Source organism: Eurosta solidaginis, chromosome X (assembly GCF_040869045.1).
Source record: "Eurosta solidaginis isolate ZX-2024a chromosome X, ASM4086904v1, whole genome shotgun sequence".
NCBI classification, from domain to species: domain Eukaryota; kingdom Metazoa; phylum Arthropoda; class Insecta; order Diptera; family Tephritidae; genus Eurosta; species Eurosta solidaginis.
The window spans coordinates 178,355,608-178,367,832 of NC_090324.1; the positions used below are offsets into that span (position 1 = coordinate 178,355,608).

At 35.3% G+C, this 12,225-nt stretch overlaps 1 pseudogene; it reads left to right on the forward strand.

The window, feature by feature from the left end:
• Window positions 1–939: 939 nt before the first annotated feature.
• Window positions 940–11,877, forward strand: LOC137235280 (cytochrome c oxidase subunit 3-like; annotated as a pseudogene).
• The last annotated feature ends 348 nt before the right edge of the window (window positions 11,878–12,225 follow it).

The following is a 12,225-nucleotide window of genomic DNA, read 5'->3' on the forward strand; positions in this document are numbered from 1 at the left end:
TATGTCGAACGGTAATCTTTGAATTCATACCTTAACGCAGTACAGAAAGAATTCCAGTCAATGGCCGGTACTTGTTTGTGATACCGCCAATACCAGGTTTTGGCTTTACCAGCAAGCAAATTATGTAAATTTTTGCAAATTGCATTAAAATTGTTGTTTATACTTTCCGCTATCAGCGCATGGACGCGATATATAAACTCGTTGCAAGTTAGTCCGTCAGCTGAACCGTCAAATTTTACATGCCAGTTTTGTATAATGGTCGTTATTTTATCCTGGCGAATGGATGGAACGTTAGCTGGCTGAAAACCTTGCTGATCCTGTCGTATTTGGTTATTATCCGGTACAATGTTGTATTCGGAGTATTGGACTGAAAATTTAGGCTGGCTCTCAACCGTTCAATAGCTGCGTCCACGATTTGAGATATTTGGCTACTATCAACTAAGTTTGAATTAAAGTTTTGCCGGGTATTATCGAGCGATTTTGATCATCGTTATTAGTTGGTTGTGATACGTTATTACTATTACTCTCGTTATATAGTCGGCGCTTAGAATTGTATCGAAAACTGTATCTGGGAACCGCTCCTTCTCGTCCTTGTGACGTTTGAATCGGATTGGAAAATGTCGGATTATTACTTTTACCGATCGTAGTCTTTTGCAATTCGCGAAAACTGCAAGCCCTTCTACAATACGGTCATTCTTGTGAAGTGGATAACCAACTTCTGATACACTTTTTGTGATATATATGGTTACGTAAAGTTTTACGCACTTCCTGATCTGATTTAAAGTCTTGTTGACAGATGGTAAAAATATTACCTTCGGCGTCTGAGCCTTCTGGCACCAGTGAAAGATTTTCATTGCTATTTACTACTGCCATAGTGCATCGTTTTCAAAAAATTTCAAAAAATTAAAAAAATATAACTCTTAAGGTGGTAAGTTCGTGATGGGTAAGTGAACATCGAACGAGATGGAGTTCTAGCTGGCGTTTTCTTGGACTATAGCTGACAGATATCTTTCAGTGGTCCATTGTTTTAAGTAGGGGTTGATTTTGGACTAAATAATGAACTAAAGTCGATAACTTAGTATTTCCAAAACTCACTTCTACTTGGCGCAATGTTCCTTTATAGATTTTTAGGAATTGTATGCTAAAGGTGATTAAACAAGAAAAGAAAACAATTAAGAAGAGCCAGGCGGTCGATTCTACTGGGTCTTAAACACGCCCCATAGTCGATAATCCTGCTAGGATTCAAAACTTATTTCTAATATAAACAAAAAAAATCGTTTGAACTAAACAAGATATTTATGTGAAATTAAGGATATATATAAATAAAGATACACGAGAAAGAGCATGTAGGAACGATGGAAAATGAAAAACGTATTACTAAAATGAAACCAGTCCACTGTGGAGCAAAATGATGGTTATAGATGTTAAAGTTGCAAATTATTATGTATCTGTATACATATAGAATGTATACATATATATATTTTTTTTTTGGCTTGCTTTTCTTGCCCCACGTTCGCGACCTTTCCTCATAACACTAGACCCCATTACATTTTATTTCAGAGTCCCTGTTTATTTATCACAAAAAAATTTATTTGATGCACTAGTCTCTCTAACTAACAAAAAAAAACGCTGCTAAAAGAAAAAGGGGTATAATTATGGCCAGAACTCCTCCCTCTCTCAGTTACGAGCCGCCCAGGTGACATGGCGCTCGTGCTTCTTATCCCTCCCTGCCCTGACATCTTATTTAGCACTAATAATTGTAGATGTCCCTATGTAAACACCACTTACCACTTTACTTCTTTACCACCATTAATCAATTTACTCTCTCATTTTTCTGTTTCAATTCATTCACATATTAATTTTTTTATTTATTTAAATAAAATTTACGTTTTCTTATGGTTTCCTTATTATGGAAATATTCTCACTTTTCTCCCTTTTTTTATACTTCTTGGGAATTATTCTTGATTTTTTTTTTGCTGACGTATTCAGATTCTTGCCTTGTTAAACAAATTTATATATATGTGTATATCTTTTTTCATTTTATATATTACATTTTTTTAATTAAAATTTTTTTTTTTTTTTTTATTAGAAAACTGCACTCGATTTTTATAGAATTCATATGCTCGTGGTGTGTATTGGCTTCTGTCCGCATGGTTTCAAACTAGTTTGTCTGGCGATCTCCTCCCTTCTTTCGCCTTCTCGTTGGTATTTTTTGCAAAAATTGTTTTAGCTTGTGGTAGGAGAGTGGAAACTGTACCCAAGCGGTTTCTCTCCCACCAAACATATGTCCCACACATGAATAATCTACGGTTTCTGAAAATTCTTTATTATAGTTTAATAGAAATATTTTTTTGGAGTTACTAAAAAGTAAAATGAAACCTATACTAAGGTATACCTTTCTAAAAGAGGGTTGAAAGGATTTTTTTTTTGAATCTTTGGTTTCGAAATCTACCAAAATTTTTGAACAGTAAAATTTAATGGAGTTTTTGATTAAATAATTTCGGCATAAGCTTTGCTTTGCCTCGAAAGAACATTTCTTTAGATAAGGTTTTATGTATATACAAAAATGTTCGCACACTTTTCATATGTACACCAAACCCATTTTAAAGGAAGCTTTAACATATCTAAATTTTTATTTTTACTTATTAAAATATTTAAATTAGCATTTACTAAACACTTTTTTTTTTTTATAAAAATTAACACTTCAAAAAATGTCCTACTTACCAAAAAGGTTGATGAGATTTTTACGCCCGTCTCGGGTGAAGATCAAATCCAAAAGAGGGAATGTCGAAATTAACTGCTTAAAAAAACTAAAATTTCTGAAATCGCACATTACATATGTTCTTTTATATTATTCCACTTACCGGAAGTATTAAAATATCTTTATTGCATTTAAGAAACTTTCTTGTGGAATGTAGGGTATTTTGTATAAATTTATCTCGCGTTGACAAGGTATTCTTATTAAGATGCTCGTGTATGAGCTTTGTAAAATTGCTTCTTCCTATTTCCTGTTTCTCCTTTTCTTCTAAAGTATGTATAATATTCTCCCCGTCTCCAATATGCTGGAAAAGTGGAAACTCCTTATTTTGGGTTGGAAGAGCATACTTGTGGCCTAAGGATAAAAGCCACTGAATGTCATTTGGTATTTCTAAAGATGTTTTATTTTGAAACCATTCTGGAATCACCCTAATATTTAACCTTTCTCTTTGTTTCCTTACCAGTTCTTCGTACTTTTTAATTTGTGTATTTTTGATACATTCCGCGAGTTTGTTTACTAACATATCCTCACTTCGAAAAAATTTAGTAGAATGATTCCACTCCAGAGACTGAGTAATTTGGGTTCTTAATATATTTACCTCTCTTTCCTTTTCTCTGATAAGTTCATGCTTGATATTTATAAGTTGATTTATAAGTAGATTTCTCTACAAATGCGGACACTACGTTGCAGAATCTTGTGGGTGTTGTTGTTACTTGTATTATTGGTGATGAGGTAAATTATGTTCTTAGTTATGTTGCAGATAAAGTTCGGAGTTAAGCCGCTTCGTCTGCATCTCTCCAAAAATGTTGTTGATGTTGTTAGTCTTGTGCTCGCTTTGTAGTATGTTGGTAGCGTCTTATGTATTTGTTGGTTGTGAGGTTATAGATTTCTTTGATGTTTTTGTACATTTTGAATGTATTCTTTTTCTGACGGTGCTCATTAATAGGAATCTTATTATTTTTATTTATTATTTGCGAAAGTTTAATTTCTAAACGAACTGCATTATATCCTATACAATTTAGATCTTCAATTGAATGATTACAAAATACCCCTCCAGCAGAACATAGATTTTCTGAATTACCTTTATTAATGAATTTCTAATATGGCAGATTAGTGCAATGGATTTAAGCTTCATATATATTAATTTTATTAGAAATTAAAAGACAACATGAACCACTTTCAGACTTCAAGATAGTGCATCACCCTTAATAGAACAATTAACTTACTTTCATGATCATACATTAATAATTCTAATTATAATTACAATATTAGTTAGTTATTTAATATTTATATTATTCTTTAACAAATATACAAATCGAAATTTATTACATGGACAAACTATCGAAACGATTTGAACAATTCTTCCAACAATTATATTATTATTTATTGCTTTTCCATCACTTTGATTACTATATCTACTACATGAAATTAATGAACCATAAGTAACATTAAAATCTATTGGACATCAATGATATTGAAAATATAAATATTCAGATTATATAAATATTGAATTTGATTCATATATAATTCCAACAAATGAAATAATTAATAATAATTTTCGATTATTAGATGTAGATAATCGAGTAATTTTACCAATAAATTCACAAATTTGAATTTTAGTTTCAGCAGCAGCTGTAATTCATTCATGAACAATTCTTGCTCTTTGTGTAAAAACTGTTGCAACGCCAGGACGATTAAGTCAAACTAATTTTCTAATTAATCGTCCTGAATTATTTTTTGGACAATGTTCTTAAATTTGTGGAACTAATCATAGCTTTATACCTATTGTAATTGAAAGAATTCCCGTAAAATTTTTTATTAAATTAAAACAAATAATTCATCATTAGATGATTGAAAGCAAGTATTGCTCCCTTAAACCACTTAATAGTAAATTAGCAATTACAGAAGTGCCTGCCATTCCAATACGGGAAAGTCAAATAACCTGGGCTATAGGGTCGTTCAAGCCCTATAAGTCTCCGGGCCCGGATGGAATCATTCCTGCGCAACTTCAAAAGTCTTTGGGGATTTCCTGCTGCTGGTTGGCCATCATCTATACTAACTGCCTCAGGCTTAACTATATCCCGAAGTCTTGGTATACGGTGAGGGTTATTTTCATTCCGAAGGCCGGCAGAAACTCTCATGTATCACCTAAGGATTTCAGGCCAATCAGTCTCTCGTCGTTTCTTCTTAAAACGTTTGAGCGGTTGATTGAAATGTACCTACGGGAAAGGATACCTCGGGAGTTATTGTCGGCTTCACAGCATGCGTACTGCAAGGGCAGATCGACGGAAACGGCTCTCCATTCGATTGTAAAGCAAATACAGTGGTCCCTAGAACACAAAGAGTATGCTCTGGGTGACTTTATAGACAACGAGGGGGCTTTTAACAATGTCTTACCTGGGGCAATCGAAAGAGCTCTGGCGGGTTTAGGAGTCGAGGCGGCTCTGGTTGAATTTATTAGCAACCTTCTATGCGGCAGAACTGTCGCAGCGGAGTGGGGAGGGGCCATAATTAAGAGGAAGGTGTGCAGGGGTGCGCCACAGGGGGGTGTCCCATCTCCTCTCCTCTGGGTTGTGGTAGTCAACAAGCTTCTTGTGGAGCTGCAAGCCAATGGTTATCGGGTGGTTGCCTATGCAGATGACCTCGCTATTCTAGTCAGAGGCAAATTTCTGGGCACCGTGCGCGATGTTCTGCAGGGCTACCTGGATACTGTGGCTAGGTGGGCTGAATCATGTGGATTGGCGGTCAACCCGGGAAAAACGGAATTGGTTCTTTTCACAAGGAGATTTAAGTTGCCCGATTTCAGAACTCCCTCGATTGGAGGGTACCGTTGGTACTTTCTGATAGGGTTAAATATTTGGGGATTGTTTTGGACAAGAAACTGCCCTGGAGACCTAATGTGGAACATCGGCACAGGAAGGCCGCCATTGCCTTGTACTGCTGCAGAGGGGCTATCGGAAAGAGATGGGGACTCTCGCCAAGAGTAGTACAATGGCTTTATGAAATGGTGGTCAAACCGATTCTGCTATATGGGGTGCTGGTCTGGTGGAAAGCACTGGACACGGCGAGCACCTCCAAAATGTTAGTGTCAGTGCAACGGACGGCACTGATCGGTATCAGTGGCACTCTCAGAACAACACCTACCTTGGCACTGAACGTCATGCTGAACATATACCCAGTAGATATTGCTGGAAAGGCGGCCGCGGCAATGTCGGTGGTCAGGCTTCGTGATATGGGATATGGACTTTCTGACCGTGAACACTCTAGCCTTCTTACCAGTTTCGACTTTATCCCGGACAGAACGGACTATTGTATGCAGATAACTGCTCCCTATACAACCTTCACACCAGTCATTCCAGAGAGAGAGGAGTGGGGAAGAAGAATTACCTGGGGCATGGGACCGGTTAACATGTTCACGGATGGGTCGAAGGTGGATGGAAAGGTTGGTGGGGGGGTCTTTTGTCAAGAGCTAAATTTAAGCCGCAAGTTTAAGTTGGCTGATCACTGCAGTGTATTCCAAGCGGAAGTTGCTGCGATATAATAATATATAATAAATTTAATTGAAAATATTAATAAAATTATTTAAAAAAAAAATTTTTAGTTAAACGGTTTTATTGAAAACAATACTTACATGAAGTAATAATAATACTAAAAGCTAGAAAATAATTAGGTAGGTCATAGGTACTAGTCATCGCACTCCTCATCAATCTAGGGTATTGATCAGACAATTAGATAAAAGCGTTGGGCGCGTGAAATTTCTAAAAATGTGAGGCGTAGCACAACCTGATTAAGGTTCAGTTGGTCTTATATATGATTATCAATAGAAATTTGACACGTCCAACGCTTTTATTTAATTGTCTGATCAACACCCTAGATTGATGAGGAGTGTGATGACTAGTACCTAGGACCTACCTTATTATTTTCTAGCTTTTAGTATTACTATTACTTCATGTAAATATTGTTTTCAATAAAACCGTTTAACTTAATTTTTTTTTTTATTATTGTGAATATCTCGATCCTTGCGCCACCTAGCGGCGATTTGTTTTCATAGGTCGTTTTTTATTCGTGTATGTATTATGTGTTCCAATTATGAGCCAAATCGGACCACAAATACGATTTTTGTGATTATCTCCTAGCGGCGATTTTTTTCTCTTATTATTGCATTGTCAACGGGTTCTGAACTATATTCCAAGTTTCAAGCTTGTAACTTATCGGGAAGTTACTTAAATTTCAATTACAAAATTCGTGCCAGCCAGCCAACCAGCCTGTCAAGTCAAGCTAAATAAAACCGTTTAAAAATAATATTAATCATCTAATAGCAGCTATTTGTGGAATTAAAATATATTAAAATTTTATTATTAATAATTTTAGTTTGACACTAATGTTATAAATTTAACAATTTTTTTTATTAAATTAATTTATTAGTGAAGTAATTGCTAGGATAGGATAGGATAGGTTGGGTTGTAGCTGCCCTGATAAGGATAGCTCACTTGGACAACACGAAGGTCCGTTGTGATACCACATACACCAAAAATAACGGTGACTTAGATCTAGCTACTTAGAGAATCGTTGGGTAGCAACGATAAAGCTCCGAATTATACCGATCTCATCTTTGGATAAATCCTCGGGAGATCCAAGTGAGTCGCGACCGAAGTACTTTCGCCTAGTTCTGGCAAAAGCTGGGCAATCAAGCACAAAGTCATTTGGTGATTCCACCTCATCATCCTCCATACAGCTGCAGCAGGATGGAGTTTCCAGTATATTGAGACGAACCGCATGGATACCCATGGGACAGTGCCCTGTCAAAACCCCAATGACCATTGATAGGTGAGCCTTAGTGAACCCAATTATTTCAGCAGACCTCCTGCCATCCACTTTCGGCCAGAAAGATCTTGCTACCCTGCAAGACGTGGTGTCCGCCAAACGTTTGCTGAGCTGACTCGAGGCCCAGCTATGGAGGAGCAATCCACAGGTGGCCAGCGGAATCCCGAAATCCCTACAGCCATCTTCATCCGGTTCTGTTGTACCGATGCGGGCTAAGATATCCGCTTGACAATCGCAAGCGAGGTCAGGCATTCCCAGACCACCCTCGATAGCACTGTAGTTGAGCTCAAGGCCTTGCTAGCCGCTTGGCTATCAGAGTAGGTGTTAAATTCCCTAACTGTAGTAGCACTGGATAGCATTCCAGCTAGCCGTTTAACTTAAAAATTTTTTTTTTTTAAATAATTTTATTAATATTTTCAATTAAATGTATTATATTTAGAATTAGCAGTACGATTAACTGCTAATATAATTGCTGGTCATTTATTATTAACTTTATTAGGAAATATAGGACCTTCTATTAATAATATAATTATATTATTATTAATTAGCCAAACTGCACTATTAATAATTGAATAAGCAGTTGCAATTATTCAATCTTATGTATTTGCAGTATTAAGAACTTTATATTCTAGAGAAACTAGTTAATTTAATTTACAAAACGAAAACACATAAAAATCACCCATTTAACTTAGTATATTTTAGTCCTTGACCTTTAACAGCAGCTATTGGAGCAATAACTTCAATATCTGGATTAGTAAAATGATTTCATCTATATACTATTTCATTATTTTTATTAAAAAACGTTATTACAAGTTTAACTGTTTATCAATGATGACGTGATATTTCACGAGAAATAAGATTTCAAGGACTTCATACATTATCTTTAACACTAGGATTACGATGAGGAATAATTTTGTTGATTTTATCAGAAATTTTATTTTTTATTTCATTACCTATTAAGTCGCTTTCATGTTTGTCCCCTCATTTCCATACGAATTTTTGACCCACGGAAAAGTCTTTTTCGGTAACTTCCCGTTGAGCTAGATACTTGATACTTAGAACATAGTTCATATCTGAGAGACATTACAATGCAAGCGAAAAAAAAATTCGCTAGGTGGCGCACGGATCGAGATATACAGAAAATTTATTTTAAAATGGAAATTTTGCGATGGACTTTTAACTAACTTCTCGGTCATCCAGGGACTTGAAACTTAGCACATAGTTTGCGAGTATATGGCAATACAATTCGTGGAAAACAAAATACCGCCAGTTGGCAGACGAATCGAGATAAACGAAAATCCCTGAAAATCCCTGAAAAAACGCAGGGAATCTTGCAATCGGTTTTTGAGTAACTTCCCGGTGAGCTGGAGATATGAAACTTGAACTGTAAGTCAGACCCCGGTGACAATGCAATATTTTATCAAAAAAATCCCGCTAGGTGGCGCATGGATCGAGATATTAGGAAAATTCATTTAATTTCAATCCGTTTTTAACTAACTTCCCGGTTACCTAGAGACTTTTAGCTTAGCACATAGTTCGAGAACCGGTGACAATACAATTTATAGAGAACAAAGTTCCGCTAGGTGGCATGCTAATTGAGATAACTACAAATCCCTGAAAAACGAGGGGAATTTTGCGATCGATTTTTGAGTAACTTGCCGGTGAGCTAGAGACTTGAAACTTGGGCCGTGGGTCAGAACCCGATGACAATGCAACATTTGATCAAAAAGTATTCGCTAGGTGGCACGCGGGTCGAGATATTAGGAAAATTAATTTTTATTTGGGAATTTTTCAATCCATTTTTAACTAACTTCCCGGTTACATAGAGACTTGTAACTTAGCACATAGTTCGAGACCCGGTGACAATACATTTTACAGAAAACAAAATTCCGCTAGGTGGCGCTAAGTGATATAACTACAAATCCTCGAAAAACGAGGGGAAATTTGAAATTGGCTTTTGAGTAACTTCCCGGTAGCTGGAGATATGAAACTTGAGCCGTAAGTCAGAACCCGGTGACAATACAATTTACAGAAAACAAAATTCCGCTAGGTGGTGCGCTAAGTGAGATAACTACAAATCCTTGAAAAACGAGGGAAATTTTGCAATCGACTTTTGAGTAACTTCCCGTTGAGCTGGAGATATGAAACTTAAGCCGTTAGTAAGAACCCGGTGACAATGCAACATTTGATCAAAAAGAATTCGCTAGGTGGCACGCGGATCGAGATAGTAAGCAAACAAATTTTAATTTGGGAATCATTCAATCCATTTTTAACTAACTTCCCGGTTACCTAGAGACATAACTTAGCAAATAGCTCGAGACCCGGTGACAATACAATTTATAGAAAAAAAAGTTCCGCTAGGTGGCGTGCTAATTGAGATAACTACAAATCCCTGAAAAACGAGGGGAATCGTGCGATTGATTTTTGAGTAACTTCCGGTGAGCTAGAGACTTGAAACTTGGGCCGTGGGTCAGAACCCGGTGACAATGCAACATTTGATCAAAAAGGAATTCGCTAGGTGGCACGCGGATCGAGATAGTAAGAAAACAAATTTTAATTTGGGAATCTTTCAATCCATTTTTAACTAACTTCCTGGTCAGCTAGAGACTTGAAACTTGGCACTTAGTTAGAGGCCTAGTGACAATACAACTTATAGAAAACAGGTTTCGCTAGGTGGCGCGCTAGTCAAGATAACTGCAAATCCTTTAAAAACGGGGAAATCTTGCGATCGATTTTAGAGTAACTTCCCGATGAGCTAGAGACATGAAACTTAGGCCGTAAGTCAGAACCCGGTGACAATGCAATATTTTATCAAAAAAAATTCCGCTAGGTGGCGCATGGATAGAGATATTGAGAAAATTAATTTTAAATTGGGAATCTTGCAATCGATTTTTAACTAACTTCCTGGATATCTAGAGACTTGAAACCTCAAATATAGTTTAAAACTCGGTGACAGTGCAATGTTTGATCAAAAAATTTGAGCTACGTAACGCACAAGTCGAACTATTTAGAAGATTAGGCCATACATTCATGGCTAGCCTCCTGAGTGTTGTAGGCGTTGTAGAATTCCACCTCTTTGAAGGCCCAACTCAATGCACGTCCTTGCATAATTTTAGGCGTACGCGACTTTCACCACGATTCTTTTAGACTTTCCGGCGTATGCGAATTTCATGACGATTTTCAGCTGTGCGAATTAAGTAGCTGACAAACGAGGTGGAATTCTCTTGTTATGATGCGAGGTGTAATTCTGTTGCTTTCGCCAGTGTTGTCAGCGAAAATTCCACTAATTCTCTTAAATCTTGCTATTTTGAACAAATAACTAAAGATAAGAATTTTCACTTAGGAATTACTTAATTTACTAATCAAAGTTGCAATTGCCTTTTTGTAGGCAGTACTAAAAACTTGAAAATAAAAAGATGATAAAAAAATTTTAAGGACTAGCTTTATATAAATGGACCTAAGAATAGAAGGCAATTTTTCCTTTAATACAGACATTTTCTTGTTGAATTTTGACTAAAAAACTTTAACAATAGCTCTTGTAAAAGAATTTTGGGATTGAAAATTATAAAGGTAGAGTGCGTGTTTAAATTTTAAATAATCAATTAGTTAATCCCAAGTACATGGTTTGCCTTAAATTGAAAGATTGCGCCCCACTTTTATAGTTTTAAAACCCAATATTCTTTTACAAGAGCTATTGTTAAAGTTTTTTAGTCATAATTCAACAAGAGATGTCTGTATTAAGGGAAAAATTGCCTTCTATTTTTTGGTCCATTTATATAACGGTATTCCTTAAAATTTTTTCATCATCTTTTTTCATAATTTTTTGAGCTTTTTTCATAGAAGATTAGCGCCATCAATTGAATTAGGTATTTCATGACCACTTATAGGAATTAAACCTTTTAATCGCATTCAAATTCCATTATTAAATACTATTACTTTATTAACATCAGGAGTTACAGTTACATGAGCTCATCATAGATTAATAGAAAATAATTATTCAAAAACTAGACAAGGATTATTTCTTAAAATTTTATTAGGAATTTATTTTTCAATTTTTCAAGCTTATGAATATATTGAAGCGCCATTTAAAATTGCAAATTCTAATAATGGATCTACATATTTTAAAGCAACAGGTTCATGGAATTCATGTATTAATCGGAACAAACTTTTTATTAATTTGCTTAATTCGTCATTTAAATTATCACTTTTCAAAAATTCATCACTTTGAATTTGAAGCAGCTGACTGACATTTTGTAGATATTGTATGACTACTATTATATATTTCATTTTATTGATGAGGAAATTAATAATTTATATGTATTTGTATACATATCAATATAATATAATTTATATTCAAATCATAAAGACAGTAGTATAGATAATTTATTTAATTTTAATAATAATAACATTAATTATAACTAGTATCGCCTGTGGTCGAAATTCGACCAACTTGTATTTTTTTCAACTCAGACTATGTATCCAGTGTTAGGCGTAGTGCAATAATGCGTTAATAGTTAAGCAGTGAGTAGAAATAAAGAAAACTGGTCTAACTTACTTAAATTTTTCATTAAAATTTTGAATTTTATCTAAGACGTTATACTTTTTGATTTCATTTTCTTATATTTTCTACAAACTTTTCAATT